The following is a 20,931-nucleotide window of genomic DNA, read 5'->3' as shown; positions in this document are numbered from 1 at the left end:
CAGATTCAATCAGTTGGATGCCAGGTGGACACGGCTTGAAAAAAAATGAGGCTATTATCACTGAAGTTCATTTGACAGAGCTTATGTGTAAGAGTTAAGCAATGATCACTCTTGTCCAAGATCATAAAATAAGGTGCCAGGGTGATTTGTCACTTTGCTCTTCTAATAAACCCCAACTTTAGGAAGCATCTATAAACTTGGGCCTCACCCTAAAAACTCTCACTATGTCATTGTAGATTAGTCCAGTCTCTGGCACATAGTAGGCATTCAATAAGTGTTTGATAAATAAACCAAAATATTGCAGACCTACTTAGGTTAATTTATGTTTTCATGGGGTTGGAGGGTTCAAAGCTAGAAAAGAGTACATTTCCCTCCTCATTCTTTTATTTCCTTGAACGTGAGACTCTCAATTAAGACTCCTCCAGTCTACATACAGGTCTTTCTCCACTTACAATGGGATTACATCCCAAGAAACTCATCGTAAGTTGAAAATACCGTGAAGTCCCCGAAAATTCACTTAATACACCTAACCTACCGAACATCAGAGCTTAGCCTAGCCTACCTTAAACCTGCTCAGAACACTTACATTAGCCTACAGTTGGGCAAAATCATCTCTCAAAAAGCCTATTAATAAAGTGTTGAATGTCTCATGTGATTTACTGGATACTGTACTGAAAGTGAAAAACAGAATGGTTGTATGGGTACAGAATGGTTGTGTTTGGGTTGTTCATCCCAACATGGCGTGGGTGACTGGGAGCTGTGGCACTGCCTCTGCCCAGCATCACAAGAGTATTGTACTGCATATCGCTACCCCGGGGAAAAGATTAAACTTGAAAGTTCCAAGTATAGTTTCTACTGAATGCATATTGCTTTCCCACCATCATAAAGTTGAACCATTGTAAGTTGTCAGGGACCGTCTGTAGATAATTTAATCATAGCTGGTACTTATTTAATGGTTGTGTCGGGCACATGTGTGCTTGAGACGTTCACATGATCTCAGTCAATCCTTGCAACATAAGTGAGCACATAATTATGGTACTTTAAACATGGAGAAAGTAAAATTCAGGGAGGCTGCCTTTAGACAGGGTAAGTAACTTGGCAAAAGTCACACAGCTAGTAAGTTGCATATGGTTTTCTGTAATTATGTTAGTAGAGAGGGCACTAGGAATTGGATCTTTATAACCACACTTGTCTAAGTGGTTAAAGCCAGAAGAAAGTGTGTACAGTGAAGGTAAGGTATTATTAATACCTGAGCACTGTTGGCAGTGACCTTAAGAACAGATGGAATGGCTAGGGCAGAGGCTTTCAAATGCTTCTGATGGCAACCAAAGTAAGAAATGCATTTTAAATTCTAACTCATATACACACGTGTGTGCGTGCACACACACACAATCACACATACCCATATACATAACTGAAGTAAAACTTCAAGCAGTGCTTACCATCACTATGTGCGATGCATACTAATTTTTTCTGTTCACTTTTCTTCTCTTTCCTTCCCTTCTCTTACATTCTACTCTACTCCAGTGTTTTACATGCTGGTTGGGACACACTTACTTGACTTCACTATACACTAATAGGTTATGATCTGCAGTTTGAAAACCCCCCTGAGCTAGAAAACAATAAAGGTGGTAGAAGGAGCATGGACCTTTGATTCAGACAGTTGTGGGGATTGAATCCTGGGCTGCTGTTATATTAACTGTGCAGGCTAAAGCAAGCAACATCTTCTTTTGAGCTTTTGTTTCTCATCCATAAAAGGGGGATAATGATACCTACTTCAAAGGGTTATAGAGAAGAATGAGCAATGAATATAGGCACCCACCCTAGCATGTAGCCTGTCTCCCAGAAGGACAGTGACAGCCATGTACTGATGCATTTAAGAATGTAGAGTGCTGGTCCTGGCACCAGCTAGCTGTGTGTTTATGTAAGTAATTTCTTTAAGCTTCTCTCTAAGTCATGTAATTCCTCTAAGCTTCAGTTTACTCATCTGTAAAAAATGGGAGAAAGAGTAGTACCTACCCCATAGGATTGTTTAAGAATTAAATGTGATAACACATGGAAAACCCTTAGCACAGCGCCTGGTGCTTAGTATGTGCTCAATAAACTATTATTGGCTATATTAGCTGTTGAACAAATATATCTATTATTACTGTCCAACCACTTAAGGCTAGCCTGAACTCCCCAGACTAGGTTACAATATCTATTCTGATGATACAAACTCAGGATTGTGTGTGTGCATGTGCACGTGTGTATGTGTATGTGTGAAATTGGAATTGCTGTTAACTTTGTTCACCAGTATTTTCTAGAGGCCAAAACAAACTTGGCTGCAGCAGAGGAAATCATTTTAGTAAAGAAAGGTTAGTTCCAAATTGGATTCCCTCTCCCTGTTCTTCTTAAGTATTTCTACAAAATCCAATCTTTGGCTTGACATTAAAGGCTTATTTTCAGTGAGTAGACTTCACACACCAAAAAAAAAAAAAAAAAGAATTAAAGAAAAAAAGAGAAAAGAACATGACTCTACACACTAAGTAGTGGGAAGTGAGTTGAATTCTTCTGAGGTCAGTTAAGGAACTCTGTGGCATGGCCCCTGCCCAAAGCCTTACTCCTTCCCACCTGTGAGGCAGCCTCATGGGATTCATGCTCTGTGTAATCCCCTCCTCCTGTTGGGCTGGACCTAGTGACTCACTTCTAACTAAGAGGATAAGGTGGAAAACACAGTGTACGACTCAGAGATTAGGTCATAGGAAGCAGTGTGGTATTGCCTCCCTCTCTTCTGGATCCCTTGCTCTGGGAGAAGCCAGCTGCCATGTTGTGCCCCATGGAAAGGTGCATGTGATGAAGAGGTGAAGCCTCCCACCAATACTCACGTAAGTGAGATTGGAAGCTGATCCTGCAGCCCCTTCAAAGACTACAGCCCCAGCCAATAGTCTGTGACTTCACCAGAGACCCTGAGCCAGAACGACTCACGCAGGTGCTCCCAGATTCAGGACTCTCAGAACCTGTGAAATAATAACTGTTTTTTCAAGTTGCTAAGCTTTGGAGATGATTTGTTGTATAGTAATAGTGACTACACTACCCTTGAATCCCACTTCACAGCATCTCTGTGTTCCATCAGTCAGTTCATTATTCATTCAACAATTCCCTCATTCATTCCATGAACTTTTATGAATTGTTCACCATGTGTCAGGCAGTGTAATGACCTTCAGATCCTAACTTGAAGGAGATTACAGTCCAGTGGTGGAAATACAATAAGCAGACTAAAAATTAAAAGGCGAGCTGCATGCTAAATGCCACCATGTGGTTTTGTTTTCAGGGCTTTGGGAACTCAGAGGAGGAAATGAAAACTTCCAGCCTGGCCAGATGAGAGAGGGATGAAACAGGGAGGGGATGGCACTTAAGCCTTCATACTAAGGTGTGATGCCTTTGTAATGAGTCACCTTGTCTAGGCTGACTACATTCCCCAGAATTCCTTTTCTTCTACATTTCTGTTTAGGGTGGGCCACAAAGGAGATTCTTGCTGCAGGCAGAAGGGAAGCAGCAGAGAATCTGTGGTGCACACATATTGATGCTAATCTGCTAACTCACCTTGTTAGTGTGAAGCAGCAGCCAGGCCTGCAATTTCTCCACCTTCCCTTGCGCCTTCCTTCAGCTTTTCTGACTTCTGGGTTCGGTGTGTATGTTAAGCTCTGTGATAAAGGGCTTTTGCTTCTGAAGGATACTTTCATCACCAAAGTGAAAGGCAAGACCAGACAAGGTTTCAGCCCTTCTTTGTTTCTGGGATGCCAGCCTTCCTGACTGCTTGGAGCTCCAGCCTCAGATATGGAGACCAGAGCCTTACAGATACTGCTCTACCACCTCCCACAATTGTGTAGTCCAGTTCCCTGTGACAGACATGAGAGAAAATATGAACAGGTGAAATGAAAAAAAGCATTCGAGGCAGAGGGAATAGCATGAACAAAAACATGGAAGGGAACAGTAGGAGTAATACTTAACCCCTGGCATGCCATTGCTACTGACCAATCAGAACAAACTCTGGCTCCAGCACTGACCAATCAGAATGAAGCAGGGTCCTCAAGGGCCCTGATTGTGTCCCCTTCAATTACTGGATTATGGAGACTATCTGAGAAGTCTGGGTGGCTCTTGTGGTGGTGAAGGCATTTGGAGGATCTATCAGATGTGGCTATTTACCAATTGGAACAGAAATGTTTTAATATTTTAACAACTGGTACTATTATACTAGTGCATTCTAGCTGTATGACAGCTCTGAAAAAACATGTGGGGCATATGTGATGAGGAATGAGTTTTTAATGTGACTGGAACATTGGCTGGCTTGGTGTGTGGCTGTAGTTTTAAACCCCAGTTACTCAAGTCAATGGAATTGATGAAACTGATTTAACCTGCTGTATGTTATGTGGCCATAGTCATAGTAGCTATTAAAACTGTTCTGTGGAGAAATTGAATTTAATCCAATTACAGAAGACCAGGACCCTACCCCTTCACTGAGTGAGGGTTCAGAGAACAGGAATTTTAGGCTCTCTTCTGCCGTTGACACACTGTACGCCGGACAAGTCACTTAATGCAACCTATCCTGGAGCCAGAAAGCAGTGACTTTACTTGGCCTTTCTTCTCTAATTTTCTGGGGATCTGAAATGCTTTACCACTCTTGAAAACTATAGCCATTATGCCCTTCAACTTTGGAGTAAAGATGAATTTAACCCAAGAAGCTTGCTCTGTATTTCACTGCCTCATCACCAGAATTTTAGTCTGGCAATTACTTCGTATGAGTTGATCCATTATTGCCCTGCTCCCTCTAGAGAGCCCCACAACTGTGTAGTTTATCCCTCCTTTTGATTGATCTCTCAGCAAATCACTTATCAGGTATTCCTTTTATACCCTGTAATGTCCCCTGGTACTTAGAATTCTCTGTACAGCAGGTGCCTAATATCAATACTTATTTCATATATCACTTTGGTAAATTTTCCATCTCCAAGTGAAAGTCAAACAGGACATTCTAAACGAAAATATTTCAGGGTTTTGGATTGTGTATAGCTCTGTATTGTCTCTGCGTCCCTTCCACTAGCATGAATAATTAAGAATAGATTTGGACCCCTGTGTGTGCATGCCCATAATAATATATGTGAGCATATAATAATGGTGTATAAATTAAATCTTTTTGCTTCCAATGAAAAGGCAGACTTGTTCAATGATGAGTAAGTGTGAATACAAAGAGCACTTCAGCATACTTAGAGCCACTGATGTCTCGTAGATAAGATCAAGCTACCAGAAATTAGTATTTGTCATTAAAAGAAATTCAAATCATAAACAGAAAAAATAATACAGTCAACAGTGAGATACTTTCAATATTCTTCTAAGGCAGTTGGGCTTAATTTGCACACAGTTGAAGCCCATCCTCACTAATAAACATGTCACCATTGAACTCATTGTCCTTTTGGGAAATGAGAAATATAAGTTGAACGTTTATAGGGAAAAATAAACACAGGAAAATATTGGTCTATGGTTTAAAACAAACTTTGAAATCCAAACAAAAAAGTGAATATGCTAACTAACAAAATGGTAGTGTCTGAATGCGATTGCTGAGAATTTGGGATTTTGAATACAAATTCTTTCCTCTCAAGCAATTGAATTAGTAGAAGAAATTAAAAATGAATAGAAATGACTACAAACAAAAGTCTTAAGGCTTTTACAATTACTACAAAGCAAATTTTCCTTCTTAACCCTGGAAAATTGTTCAGAAAATGATGAGGTAGGTTTTTGAGCTTTTCTACTTGTCTTGTTTTCATGTTTAGCAAATATACATTTAATTATATTTGAATATACTTACTGCAGCTATAGGTGAAAAAAATGAACACGTTCATTTAGCATGACCTTATGAAGTGTACAAAGGAGAATAAGAATTTTTTTCTCTCCATTCTGTTTCCCAGGAATAAATCATAAGTTGTTCACTGTTATTGAACCGTTTTTCAATAGTTCACCTCCCAGCATTAGCATGAATAAATTTCTCCTCTCAGTATAGAAAGCAGTTCACCATTTCCTTTCTCTCTCTTAACCACATCCAATCCTTCAAGTTCACTTGTTCTCTTACACATAGGTGTATATAGGTCTTAATTCTTAGCAAACTTCTCATTCCCCAATAGAAAGAAAGTCTCATCTATGCCAGTGCTCTTTAGTCAGAATTGGTCTTCTGAGTCCATATTTTGCTTCCTGTCAGTTCCTTTCATGAAGAACATCACAGAAGCTTTATTCATTAGCATTCTGAGTGGTTTCTCTACCGTGGGGGTAGCTCTAATGTGATTTATATTTAGTTCTTCCCATGCTTCTAGTTCTTTACATCAAGCCCTCCTATTAGCGGTGAGATAAGTGAGCAAATTGGAAAAGGTTTTGAACCCTTGGTGAATTTCATCCTAAAATATACCAAAATGCTATAATCTGTATGCAGTCTTCATTAAGAACTCCCACCACCTGCTTGCTGAAGCCACAGCACAGCTCCACTCATAATCACCATGCAGGGGGCAGCATTAGTTAACGTCATTAGACAAATGTTGATCTTCTTTTGCATGTTCATTAGCACCAGGTGGGAAGAAACTGCTAGATACAGGCGGGGAACTTTTGGGGATGATTCAGGATTATGCATCATTTAATTATCTAACTTTATGAGCATCCTTAATAAACCAAAGAGGCTAACAAAGAAGTAATTTTCTGTTTTTTATTTTTGTTGTTTTTTTTGCGGATACTTCAGGGTCAGTGTCAGTTTCCAGCCTCACTAAAGAAAGTAGAGGGTGATCTTTACTAGTGTGGCATTGGGCAAGTCACTTAACCTCTCTGTGTCTCATATTCCTCATCTATAAAATAGTAATTTTATCTGTCTCATAGGGTTGGTATGAGGATTAAATGTGTTAACACAGATAAAGCATTTTGCATAGAGCCTTGTTAGTTGCAATCATCATCATCACCATAACCTTTTGCTAACTCTTCTTTAACATTGTTCATCTAAACACTGGGGAGCCCACAGTGCCCAAAATAGAATCACAGAGAATGATTTGACTCTGAAGCACAGCGGCTTCTCTTGTCCTTTTCTTTTTAAACCTACATTCTTGGAGCACTTCCTAAGTGCCAGTCATTATGCTAAGCTCTTTGCAAACATTTTCTCATGCAAACCTCACAACAAGCCTAATAGGATAGACACTATTATAATTTCCATTTTATAGATGAGGAAATTGGAGTTTGGAGAAGTTAATTTGCTTATAGAATTAAGATCTGCAGAATCTAAGAAGTGGATGGACTTATTTCATATTAACCTTAAGGTGTTGTATTCATCTTAAGACTAACTATGATAAAAGTTTTTAGAGCTAAAAGGACCTTTACACTTATGTAATCCACATGAAGGAGTTAAGGCTCAGAAATTAACAACTTCAGCCAAGATCACACAACCAGTTGTGACCAGCCAGGACCAGAATATTTGCAGGAATACCTGTCTCTACAACGCACTGCTTTTTATTTTAATATTATTTTACATAATTAATAGATCTCTTTAAGTGTGAATATACTTAATCTATGCATTACTTTCAGGGCATGAGTTTCTTCAGCAAGGAACTCATATGCTGAAATGGAAAATTAATTGAAGGGAGAAGAATACTTCGGTTAGGTTTTTTACTTAATTTAAAATTAAACACAATTGCTTTAAGTGAGCAACATCTTAAAAGATGGTGTTAAAATCATACCCCAGAAGCCACAAATATGATAATAAAAGGTTTACAGTGCCTGTGTTACCAGGCAGTCTTCAATCGCATTTTCTCTCCAGTGTTTATAACTAGCATGGAACTGAGAGAATTAAGAACAGTCTTCTTTCAGCTTCTCTAAGACTTCTGTTTTAAACCTGAATTCCTTAAGGCAGGGGAGAAAAGGGAATTTCCTGTTTCTGCATCCACCACCCCCATTGCTCTCAACACACACGCGCGTGCACACACACACACAACTACTTTTCCCAGAATGAAATCTACTTTTTTTCATCTATTCTTTCTCGCAGCCTGCACTCCCTCCCCCAAATCTCTCCCTCCAAACCTAAATTTCAGAATTTGACTCAGTGACATTCTGTCAAGATCAAAGTCAAATGATGATTTCCATGAAAATCAAAGTAATTTCAGTCTCCCTCTCTCCCTGAAAGCCTGGGTCTCACGCCAGTGAAACACTATAAACATTCCACATTTCCCCTTCTCCTCAGGACCAAACACCACGCTCCCTCTTTTTTCTTCTGGCATCTCTTCACTTCAAGTACATTACTGCTTTTCTGCAGAGACGAATTTGAAGCTAAACATTTCTACAAACAAGATTTAGCTACTTTTAGTCTGTCTCTGGCTCTCTCTCTCTCTGGGGTAAGCAGTGGCTGTGAGGCTTGAGGCTGAGGTGAGAATAAAGGACCAAGAAGGGGCAGGGGAGAAAGTTAGAAGATGGAGTGCCGGTGGCAGGGCGGGGGGATGGTGGGAGATGAAGTGGGGATATAGGAAATTGGTATTTAGTGACTTTCTGTATGTCAGGTATCACTGTAGGTATAAGAAAAAATTTTTATTTTACATTTGAGTAGCCTCAAACTCATGGAAATCATTTCAAATTTTCAATGTCAAAGAGCTTGTAAAGGGCCTAGTTAAAATACTAACCCCTTGCTGTCTGACCCCAGAGTCCAGGTTTTGTACAGAAATATGAGGTCAGTGGCATAAATATGGGGAGGACTGGGAGGGGCTCTACGCCACACCGTGACCCCACCATTACACACTGCTGGTGACTTCCTTCACACGTCTTTATGATGAATTATCCAACTGACCTTGTATATAACAAAGGGACCAAAAGCACCTGCAAGCTAGAGTTTGGACAAGGACCTTACCCTCTCTCATTGCCTCACCCTCCCTCCGTGCACAATCATGTATATGTTCAAGTAGCTCCTTGTGCAGGGGGGCAGAGGAAGTTCTGATTTTGATCTTAAAGTGGAAGGGGACCCTCTCTGAAATCACTGATGCATTCCAGGAACCCTCCCACAGAGTCATTGACTGGAGGAGTGACTTCATATTTCCCTTTGACCAAGATGTTACCTGGGAAGTTTCGTGCATATGAAAATCATTTTCCCCCTCAAGAAATGGAATAGTAATTTCTCCACTTAGTTAGGAAACACTCTCAGAAAGGAAAAATGCAGTATTTTTTTTATTTGAGAGGAAAATATCAAATTCCTAACACAGGAAATCTCCCTAGAGTCTACCTTCAGTAGGAAAGCTCATTTTGTATTTTGCAAGTTTTATGAGAAAAGCATTCAGCTCTAATAAGTAAGCTATTTGAGTATTATTCCTTGTGTGTTAAATTCATTTGTTGAGACTAACATAATACCACGGGATGGAGACTGGTCCCAATAGGAGTTATAAGTCATCCTAGGGATTATGACATGAAATGTTCAGATATCCATTATTAAAAATGAATCTGTTTTCTTTTGCTACTTTTCTTCCTAGTGGGGAAAAGAAAGAAAAGGAAAAGTACCGTATAGATTCCATTAAAACAAACAAATAAACCAAATCCTAGAGTGTATATTCAATAAAATCTTGGCTTGACATAAGGTCCTGATTTGGTAATATGAATCGGCAAGTGGGTTTCCTGATCTAATTGGATAGGAATATAAGGAAATAGAAGTCAGAATTAACATTTAATGAGCACACTACCCATGCCTGTTGCCATGTAACTTTACAGCGCTTGCTCTCCCACTCCTATTCTGGGCTCAGCCTTGTGATCTGCTTTGGCCCATGGAATGTTAACAAATGTGATGCAAGCAGAAACCCGAAAGGTGCTTGAGTTTCCACTTGTTCTTGTACCCTGCCATCGCCATGAGAACATGTCTGTGTTAGCCTGATGGAGGATGAGAGTCACACAGAACAGAGTTAAGTCATGCCAGTCACCCCAGCTGAGACAATCTAGATTAGTCAACACCCAGGCAATCCGTGAACATATAAGCAAGTCCAACCAAGACCAAAAGAACTGCTTAGCTGAGCCAAGATCAGCAAAGCTTCTGAGCACACCTCTCAGATGCATGAGTAATAAATGTTTATTGTGTGGTTTGCGGTGGTTTGTTATGTAGTATTACTGTGGCACTAGATAATCGATAGGAAACCTGCAGTGAGGAAATGGTTTCTGGATATGAAAACACATTGTAATTGTGCTGCATGTTATGTGCAAGTGACAGTAGGGACTTGTGTTAAGGTTGACTGTAGCCCTGTGTGAATGAGCCACATCCAGGTAAGTAGGGGAAGGGGTCTCACTTAAAAGATGAGATCATTTTTGCACCATTTGCTCAGGGAAAAGGAGTCTCTCTCCAGGTAGAAATTAAGATTAAGGATCATAGTCAGGTGGGTGTTATGATAGGATCTCTCTTAGGCAGGAGCTTTTGTCTAGGAGGGTGTTTCTCTAGGGTCCATTCAGAATGACTTTAGCTGTGCAGGTATTGACCAGGAGGTGAGAATTGATGGGCCCAGGTGTTTCCATGTGACCATGATGATGATGACAGCTGACTCTTACTGAGCAGGTTGCTTATTATGTCCCGGGTGCTATACTCAGCCCTTGATATATATTAGCTCATTTAATCTTCATAACAATGCTATCAGATAGGTATTACTTTTCCCCCATTTTATACAGGAGGAAACTGAAGCCCAGAGCTCTTAAGTGACTTGCCAGAGACAAATAAGAATGAAGGAATAGAGCTGGGTGGTCACGAATCTGGCTCAAGAACCTCTATGCCAAAGGGCTTATGGAACCAAATAGACAAGTTGAGTTGGGACCAGAACTTTATACTTTGTAAACTGGGCTGTTTATATTCCTTGTATGTAGTTTCTGACTCTGCATGGGAACAAATTTCATCCCACATGAGGCCAATATCATGGTGACAACAGGAAGGGAATAGACAGAGCTCGAGTTGGGAGTGAGAGCAAGAGAAAGAACAAGAAGAAAACCTCGATGGGAAGGTGAAGTTGGGGGACAAGGTCAAGTGCCCTCAGTCAGGGGCTTACCTCACTCACTTTCCCTGGGAGATTCTCTACCTGGTGCTGTTCCCTTAGAGGTTCTGGGTTTAATTTTATTGAAGAAAGTGGAATTTCCTTATGTTATGTACGTGCCAGGCACTTTTCTAAGCATTTCACATACATTATGCATTGAATTTTAACAACCACCCTCCAATGATTAAAGATATTTTTAGCCTTAGTTTCAAAGATCCGTGCTATTCAAAATGCAGTTCCTGGACGGGGTGGCAGGCAGTGAGCTCTTTCTTTCCAGTCCACAGTGAGATGAGACACTGACAGCAGGTGTCTAGAGACTTTTAACAATTAGAGTAATTTTTTGACTGTTAAATCTAATCATCTAAAAAGAGTGTATATTTTATGTCTATGCTTTTTATTTTCCTGGTAATTAATTTCAATGAATTTTACAGCAGTATTTTTCCTCAAATGGATTGTAAATTTAAGAAATATGGTTTAAGAAACATGTCTAGATAATAGAACTGAGGCTCAGAGAAATGGAGTAACTTGCCACAGTTTTAGTCATTGAGAGGCAGGGCGAGACTCAGACTCAAGTCCTAATCCAGTGCCCATCAACTCATTTTATTTTTATTAAAATTAACATCCAACTTGACTAAGAACTGTGCCTGCCCATACCTGCCTATTTAAACAATGACACTAAGCTTGATTTTGCAGGGCTGAGAGGAGAGTGGTAGGCACTGGGCCTTTCTATTGCTGGTCAGTCGAGTCATTCCAGAGCACAGAAATTGGACTTGAGAGCTGGACTTTATCAAAATGATGCTACCCATGTGTTCATGTAGTAGACACATAGCCATGGCATGATTCATGTAGAATCTCTTGGAAATAACAGCAAAGCTTTCTCCTTTGCTCCTTCTGTGACTCCCTAAAGGAGAAAAAGAGGAAATACATAAAATTCTCATTTAAGAAAAATTGTCTAACAGACCCTACATTTAGTGAAGCAGTTCATTTTGTGCTTTAAAATTCAAAGGAATTTCTTCCTATCATCTGTTAAAAATACAATCGTGTAGTGGTTACCACGAAAAGTAGTAGATAGACATGGGCTTTGGAGCAAGACACATTAGACTTGGGTCCTGCCTTTGCCATTGTCTTACTGTGCAATCTTGGCATCATGCTAACATTTCTGAACTTATTTTCTCATTTGTAAAATATGAATAATTCATACCTCATAGGATTTTGGGATAATTTAATAAGGTAACTCATGTAAACTGCTCTCATCAAGTCTGAAGTAGGAGGATAATTACATCAGATGCCCCCAAACCAAATCCATTTAACCAGCTTGTTTGAGATCCTTTCAAATGCTGTGGCTGTACAACCTCTTAAAAATTAAAAGTTTTTTTTTCTTCTTTTTTTAATTAGTTACTCAGCAAGTAGGGTTTTTTGGGCAAGGAATGAAACAAGGTCATTTGACTCAATTGTAAAAATTGAATTAACTGAATGATTTGCATGTTTTGTTTCCATACACAGAGTCTAATAATTCAGGATTATATTCTGGTCTATTGCACATTGAAAAGTGATTTCATTGAGTCTGTGATGTACTCACTTTCATAGATTACTGTTAATCTTATCTCATAAGGATGTTAGGAGAGTCAATTAGATTATGTAATATATACATGGTACATGATAAGCACTGAATAAATATATTTCCCCCGTATTCTGCTTTATTTATAAGTGCTACTGTTTTTTTAGGTCAATGCCAATCTATAGCGTTTGATTATATATAATCAAATAGTACTTTTCTTTTAATTTAAGACTTAACAGGATGAAATTATTTGTACTTAGAAGGTAGAGATATGGGCACCTGTGATTTAAAGCCATTATGAATTTGCCTCGAAACGCTATGGTGAAATTTCTCCAAATGAATGATAATAAAATCTCTATGATAAATGATTCCCAAGGTCTGCACTCCAACTAGTTTATGAAGCAGCATTGAGCCTTTGGCATTTCCTCAGTAATTTGCCCCTAAATTGTGTCAACAAGTGCTTGTGTACTTTTTAGAGTTTTACCTAACTGTTTTTGCCTTTAACCATTCCAATATCCATCTCTGAGCAAGACACAAACCTGTGCTTTAAACTGTTAATTGATTTTCCTTGCAACATCCCATGGGTCTGAAGTCAAAAGCCTCTTTCAGGAGCTCATTTTAGGCAACATTGGAAACTATTTCCGAAACTAAACCTTATAGGATTAGTTAGAAAACCACCTGGAAATACTGGATAACTTTATTTCTATCACCTGGCTGTCACTTTGGTTGAATCCACAGCTTTTAGATCCTTCCAGAGCACACAAAATAACCAGCTCATAGGGTTATTTAAGCATTAAATGAGATGAGGTATATAAGAGTACTTTCCAAATTATCAACAATATACAAAGGCTATACAAAGGTCAGATATTGTTATTTCATAGAATGTTTTTGCTTCTCTGTGGTTCCTTCATGGTCACAAGATGGCTGCCATAGCCGAATGTCACATACTTATATGACAGTGTTCCAAGCAGGAAGGTTTTCTCAAAGTTTTATCAAGCAGGAAAATCTTTCCCAGAAGCCCCCACTCCAGCAGACTGCTCTTAAGTTTTCATTGGCCAAAACTAGGTCACACATTCATCCCTAAGGGAGGATAATAGAATTATCCATCCCAGGCAAGGGGAAACAGGATTACCAAGATTGATTTAGGCCAAAAGGACACAAAGGGTCTGATTTAAAGGTCTTTGATATCCAGCCTCTAGTCCCAAGATCCTAGCATAGCTCTTCTGGGCTCCCTTACTTCTTGGCTCCTAGTCAGCTTTCATACAGATACTTCTCTCATCTAACCACTTCTTTTTTTTTTTTTTAAACATCTTTATTGAAGTATAATTGCCTTACAATAGTGTGTTAGCTTCTGCTTTATAACAAAGTGAATCAGTTATACATATACAATATGTTCCCATTTCTCTTCCTAACCACTTCTTGGACATCTTGACTGTACATTCTGATATTCCTTCTTAAAGTGTACTTAGCATTTCCATGAAGGAAGTATGGCAAAAAAAATCCTCCAAGTGTGCCTGAACTATACTACATGCATTCTTCCGTGTTTGTCTCCTTCTCTGTACCTCTTGTCCATCCATGGTAATGTGGAATTGGAGGGGAATAGTGAGCTTGGAATCAGATGGACCTGAGTATGGCTCCATCACATCTTAGCTAAGTCATAGAACATTTTTGGAACTTCATTTCCTCATCTGTAAAGGAATGATAAAAATACCTCCTCATAGGATGGAAAATACCTGGCATATGGTAGGGAACCAAAAGAGGTGACCCGTTTCTTTGTTATTTTCATTGTCAAGCCACACATCAGTTCCTGTGATTGCTCTATATCCAAGATGGGGTCTGACTCTTCACCTTGCTCACTTGTGTTGGAGACCTGGTTTTTGATGGCTTATTCTGGATTTAACACTGTTCTCCTTCAAGACATGCTCATTGCTTCTAATATTCTGCTTTTTGTCTATTGATAAAGAATCTTCAATAAGTGGTGTTGGGAAAACTGGACAGCTACATGTAAAAGAATGAAATTAGAACACTACCTAACACCATACACAAAAATAAACTCCAAATGGATTAAAGACTTAAATGTAAGACCAGACACTATAGAACTCTTAGAGGAAAGCATAGCAAAAACACTCTTTGACATAAACCACAGCAGGATCTTTTTTGACCCACCTCCTAGAGTAACGGAAATAAAAACAAACAAAAAAAACCAAATGGGACTTAATTAAACGTAAAAGCTTTTGCACAGCAAAGGAAACCACAAACAAGACAAAAAGACAACCCTCAGAATGGGAGAAAATATTTGCAAATGAAACAACAGACAAAGGATTAATCTCCAAAACATACAAACAGCTCACGGAGCTCAATATCAAAAAAACAAACAATCCAGTTAAAAAACGGGAGGAAGACCTAAACAGACATTTCACGAAGGAAGACATACAGATGGCCAAGAGGCACATGAAAAGATACTCAACATCACTAATTATTAGAGAAATGCAAATCAAAACTACAATGAGGTGTCGCCTCACACCAGTCAGAATGGCCATTATCAAAAAATCTAGAAACAATAAATGCTGGAAAGGGTGTGGTGAAAAGGGAATCCTCCTGCACTGTTGGTGGGAATGTAAATTGATACAACCTCTATGGAAAACAGTATGGAGGTTCCTTAGAAAACTAAAAATAGAAGTACCATATGACCCAGCAATTCCACTACTGGGCACATACCCTGAGAAAACCGTAATTCAAAAAGACACATGTACCACAATGTTCATTGCAGCACTATTTACAATAGCCAGGACATGGAAGCAACCTAAATGTCCATCGACAGATGAATGGATAAAGAAGATGTGGTACATATATACAATGAAATATTACTCAGCCATAAAAAGAAACGAAATTGAGTTATTTGTAGTGAGGTGGATGGACCTAGAGTCTGTCATACAGAGTGAAGTAAGTCAGAAGAGAAAAACAAATACTGTATGCTAACACATACATATGGAAGCTACCAAAAAAAAAAAAAAATGGCACTGATGAACCTAGTTGCAAGGCAGGAATAAAGATGTAGACATAGAGAATGGACTTGAGGACATTGGGTGGGAGGGGAAGCTGGGGCGAAGTGAGAGTAGCATCAACATATATACACTACCGAATGTAAAATAAACTAGTGGGAAGCAGCAGCGTAGCATAGGGAGATCAGCTCGGTGCTTTGCAATGACCTAGAGTGGTGGGATAGGGAGGATGGGAGGGAGGCTCAAGAGGGAGGGGATATGGGGACATATGTATCCATATGGCTGATTCACTTTGTTGTACAACAGAAACTAACACAGTATTGTGAAGCAATTATACTCCAATAAAGATCTATTAAAGAAAGAAAACATATACAGAGTGGGTAGATAAATGATGGCCAGAAGGATCTCCCTGATGATGTGCTGCTGTGTAAGACCCCAAGGTCTTTGTGCGATCCTTGGGAAAGTCTTATTAATAACATAAATTTCCTGCAAGGACAGATAGATGGGTGCTAGATGTAGATCTAATTTAATTGCAGAGAATAAGAGAATGGACATTTCTGAACTCTTGAATTTGTGAAATAGATTTCCAACTTGCATCAAATATGTGCTTCTATTTATCAAATAGTCATTTACTAAGCTGGCTTTCCAACTTTATATCTGCGTTATACCCTGTATAATTTTATGTCGCCACCTGCATCACATGATCGTTTGCCATCTCCAGCTAAAGAATATAGAAAGAACTTTATCAGTTCCTTAAGAAGAGAGCTTTAGAGAGAAATGATGAGTTTCAGTGTACTGTTGTTCAGAAATAACCACTAGTTGTTATCTTTAGCTTGCTCTAAGTGCCAATTTTTTTTAAGCTGAAGGCTGTGTCACTCCAATAGAGGGAGAAAATGTGACCCTAGTATAACTTCTACAGTCTTAAAAAGGCTTAGGACAGGTGGGTGGCAGTAGATGAAGAAAGGAAGTAGTGTCAGTGCAAGCAACCAATGTTATGATTCCCAAGACAATTTAAGGAAAGAAGAGAACATTTTTTCTTTAAAATATTTAACAATTTTAGAAATATCTATTCCTTAACTCCCTCTAAACAAAACAAAACAAGCTCCACATCTAATTCTTAGGCGTGGGGCAGTGGAGAAAATAATCTATGAATTGCCAGAATTGAGGTGAGTGAAGAGAAAAGTAATTTTGCTAAATGAGTGGCTGAAGAGGAAGGAAGGAAGAAAAACAGGTAGAAAGAAGAAGAAAGGGGCAGATGAGTAGCTCTACTGAGTGAAAGGGGCAAGTTTCTCTGCATGCTGAAGAAAGATGACTACATCCTGGCAGAGGAAGACTTTGAGGCCAATCTGGATCATAAAGTATCAACATTGGTTTAAATATGCTTGTGGTGGCACGTGTGTGCTCTCCTTTCTAAGTGGTAAATTAGATCTTCACCTACAGGTGTGTGAACAGCAGAGGCCTGAGATAATGATCCCAGTGTACTGCAAGTAGCTGAAACATCTCTCTTTCTGGCAGCTTTTCAGTATCTTGAGCTTAGGCTATCATGTCATGTTCAGGTCTATCCTAGCATACCTGGCATGATTTACATTAGTGCTTCTCAAACTTTCATGGACATATGAAGCACCAGGGGACCTGATTAAAAATGCAGATTCTGGTTCAGTATGTCTGAGGTAGGGCCTGAGTATCTGCATTTTCTACCACTTCTCAGGTGATAACAATGCTGCTGATCCTCAGACCAAACTTTCATGAGCAAAAGCCTAGAACACACAGTCACAAATACAGAGATATTCAAAGGTGTGCAATAAGCATATACATGTGTGAACTTGGACACACATACAGGTAGAGAAAAAGACATTTACTCATTCATTTAGGTAATAAATAATTTTGAGTGCATTTTTAAAGGGCAGGCACTTTAGACATATAGACATACTCATAGAGAACACATTTTAGGAATGATCTTTGCAAATGTACCTTAAAAATCACAAAATAATTCTTTGCTTTCCCAAGGCATGCCATCATTCTCCAGCACCAATCTCTTTGAATGGCCTAGTTTTCCTTACTCTTAGTTACTAGCTGACTTTAGGATGGGTATTTGCCTACACGCAGTACCTAAGAAGATATTTCTCTTTACTGTCTGAAATTCTTAAAATGGCTGTATGACATAGAGGTGAGAACATGGGTGTTGAAATGAGGAGGCCTGGGCTCAAATCTCAACTCTGTCACCTACTACAACACTTTAACCTCCTTGAGCTCCAGTTTTTGCATTTGCAATATGGTGACAATAAAATCTCCCTCATGTAGATGACTATTCACCTAATTCATCAAATATCTATGGTAGGTTGATAGCCTGCAAAAGACACAGAAATGAAGTTGATTCAATTTCTTGACTCAAGGAACTCATAGTCCAGTAGAGAAAACAGACACAGTAGAAGTATGTAAAGGAAATAGCAGAGGGAGGAAATGATTAGTTTTACTGGGTGGGGGTTTGGGGATAAAGTCTTCCCAGTCCTAGAGGAACTGATAGAGGAGTTGGGCTTTGAAGGATAGAAAGAGAGATCTGGTAGAAAAGGAGAAAACAAAGCCATGCTTCTCAAATTAAATCTGCATCCAAATCACTGGAATTGAAAGACCTGATAGTAACTGAAGCAGAGCATGTGATTCTGCATTTTCTAACAAGTTTTGAGTAATGTTGGTCACATACCTGGAGAAGCAAGGGAGTAGGACATTTCAGGTTAAGGAAATACCAGCACAAAGGTGACACTGAAAGCACTATGGTGGATTTGAAAAGCAATAAGCAGCTTGGAATGATTGGACCATCAACTGTAGGGGAAAAGCTATGGGAGATGATGCTGGAAAGAGGGTAGAATTAGATCAAGGGAGAATTATGAAAAGACATAAGTGATTCTTCCTGGTACTTAATGAGCACTTCAGCAAAGTTGCAGGATAGAAAATCAATACACAAAAATAAGCTGTATTTTTGTATACCAGCAATAAACAATCTAAAAAGGAAATTAAGAAAACAATTCCATTTATAATTGCATGCAAAAGAATATAATACCTAGGAATCAACCTGACCAAGCAGATAAAAGATTTATACATTGAAAACAACAAAACACTGCTGGAAGAAAATAAAGAACTACATAAATGATGAGACATCCCATATTCATGGATTGAAAGACTTAATAATGTTAAGATGTTAATACTACCCAAAGCAATCCTCAAATTCAATGCGATTCCTGTAAACATTCCAATGGCTCTTTTTGCAGAAATGGAAAAGCTGATCATAATTCATGTGGAATTGCAAGGGGCCCTGAATAGCCAAACAATAATGAAAAAGAACAGAGTAGAAAGACTAATACTTCCTGATTTTAAAACTTATTAAAAAGCTACAGTAATCAAAGTAGCATGATACTGACATAAGGATAGATATATGGACAAGTAGAATACAATTAAAAGTTTTGGAATAAATCCATGCATCTATGGCCAATTGATTTTTCACAGGGATGCCAAAGCTATTCAATGAGAAAATAATATTCTTTTCAACAAATGGTTTTAGGACAACTGTATATCCACATGCAAAAAAATGAAGCTGAACCCCTACCTCACACCATATGCAAAATTTAAGTGTTGGGAGAGGAACACATGGGAACTCTCTTTACTTTCTGTGCAGTTTTCCTCTAAACCTAAAACTGCTCTAAAAAAATTCTAATTAGGAAAAAAGTCCTCCATATGAGACAGCAATACACATTACTAGAATAGCTAAAATGAAAAAAGATTGACAATAACAAGTGTTGTTGAGGATGTGGAACATCTGAAACTCATACATTTCTGATGGGAATTGAAAATCATATACCTACTTTGGAAAATCATTTGGCAGTTATTTTATAAAGTTAAACATACATTGCTAACCATTTGGCTCAGCAATCCCACTCCTGGGAATTTATCCAAGAAAAATAAAAACTTGTATTCATAAAAAGAGTTGCTATGAAGTGTTCATAACAGAATCATTCATAATAGCCAAACACTGGAAATAAAAGTCCATCAACTGGTGATTGAATATGCAAATTATAGTATAAACATACAACAGGAATACTTCTCAGAAATAAAAAGGAGTGAATTACACACAACTTGGGTGAATCTCAAAAGTATTATTATTTGAAATATCCAGACACAAATACTACATACTACGTACTATATGATTTCATTAATATGAAATTCTAGAAAAGGCAAAACTGTATTGACATAAAGCAAATTAATTCTTGCCAGGGGCCAGGGTCAGAGAAAGTATTAACTATGAAAGGAAGCAAAGGAACTTTTGAGGGGTAATGGAAATGTTTTGGCTTTGGTGGTGGTTACATAACTGTATACATTTGTCAAAATTCACCAAGATCTGTACTAAAAATTGGTGAATGTTTTCATTTGTAAATTGTACTTTAATAGGATGATTTTTAAAAGCATTGAAAAATGAACCTAATTAGATCAATGACTTAAATACAAGAACTAAAACTATAAAACTCTTAGAAGGAAACAGGAGTAAATCTTCATCATCTTGTATTTCAGAATGGATTCTTGGGGCTTCCCTAGTGGCGCAGTGGTTGAGAATCTGCCTGCCAATGCCGGGGACATGGGTTCGAGCCCTGGTCTGGGAAGATCCCACATGCCGCGGAGCGACTAGGCCCGTGAGCCACAACTACTGAGCCTGCGCGTCTGGAGCCTGTTCTCCCCAACAACAGAGGCCGCGATAGTGAGAGGCCCGCGCACCGCGATGAAGAGTGGCCCCCGCTCACCAGAACTGGAGAAAGCCCTCACACAGAAACGAAGACCCAACACAGCCAAAAATAAATAAATAAATAAATTTAAAAAAAAAAAAAAAAAAAAAAAAAAAAAAAAAGAATGGATTCTTAGACATGACATCAGAAACATTAGCAACAAAAGAAAAAAATTGGTAAATTGGACTCTATCATAATTAAAAATTTTAGTGTATCAAAGGACATAATTAAGAAAATGAAAAGACAACATACAGAATGAAAAATATTAGCAAATAATATATCTGATCAGTCTAATATCCAGAATATATAAAGAACCATTACAACTCAGTAACAAAAAGACCGACAATCCAATTAAAAATTGGGCAAAGAACTTGCACAGACATTCCTTCATAAAAGACACACAAATGGTTAAAAGTCACATTAAAATAAGTTGCTCAATATCATTAGCCATTAGAAAAATGCAAATCAATACCACTTCACACTCACTAGCATGGCAATAATTAAAAAACAGAAAGTAACAATATTGGTGAAAATATGGAGACACTGGAACCTCTGTAATTGCT

General features: G+C 38.6%; 1 long non-coding RNA gene across 1 annotated transcript in view; it reads left to right on the top strand.

Annotated features, from left to right (window-relative positions):
* Nucleotides 1–20,220, top strand: part of LOC132367810 (uncharacterized) — a 54,536-nt gene extending 34,316 nt beyond the window's left edge. The window contains exon 3 of the long non-coding RNA XR_009503858.1: nt 20,160–20,220. This is a non-coding gene — a long non-coding RNA (uncharacterized LOC132367810). The remainder of the gene's footprint in view (nt 1–20,159) is intronic.
* The last annotated feature ends 711 nt before the right edge of the window (nt 20,221–20,931 follow it).

The sequence above is a fragment of the Balaenoptera ricei genome, chromosome 6 (genome assembly GCF_028023285.1).
Source record: "Balaenoptera ricei isolate mBalRic1 chromosome 6, mBalRic1.hap2, whole genome shotgun sequence".
In the NCBI taxonomy this organism is placed as follows: Eukaryota; Metazoa; Chordata; class Mammalia; order Artiodactyla; family Balaenopteridae; genus Balaenoptera; species Balaenoptera ricei.
This window is presented reverse-complemented; position numbering and strand designations above follow the sequence as displayed.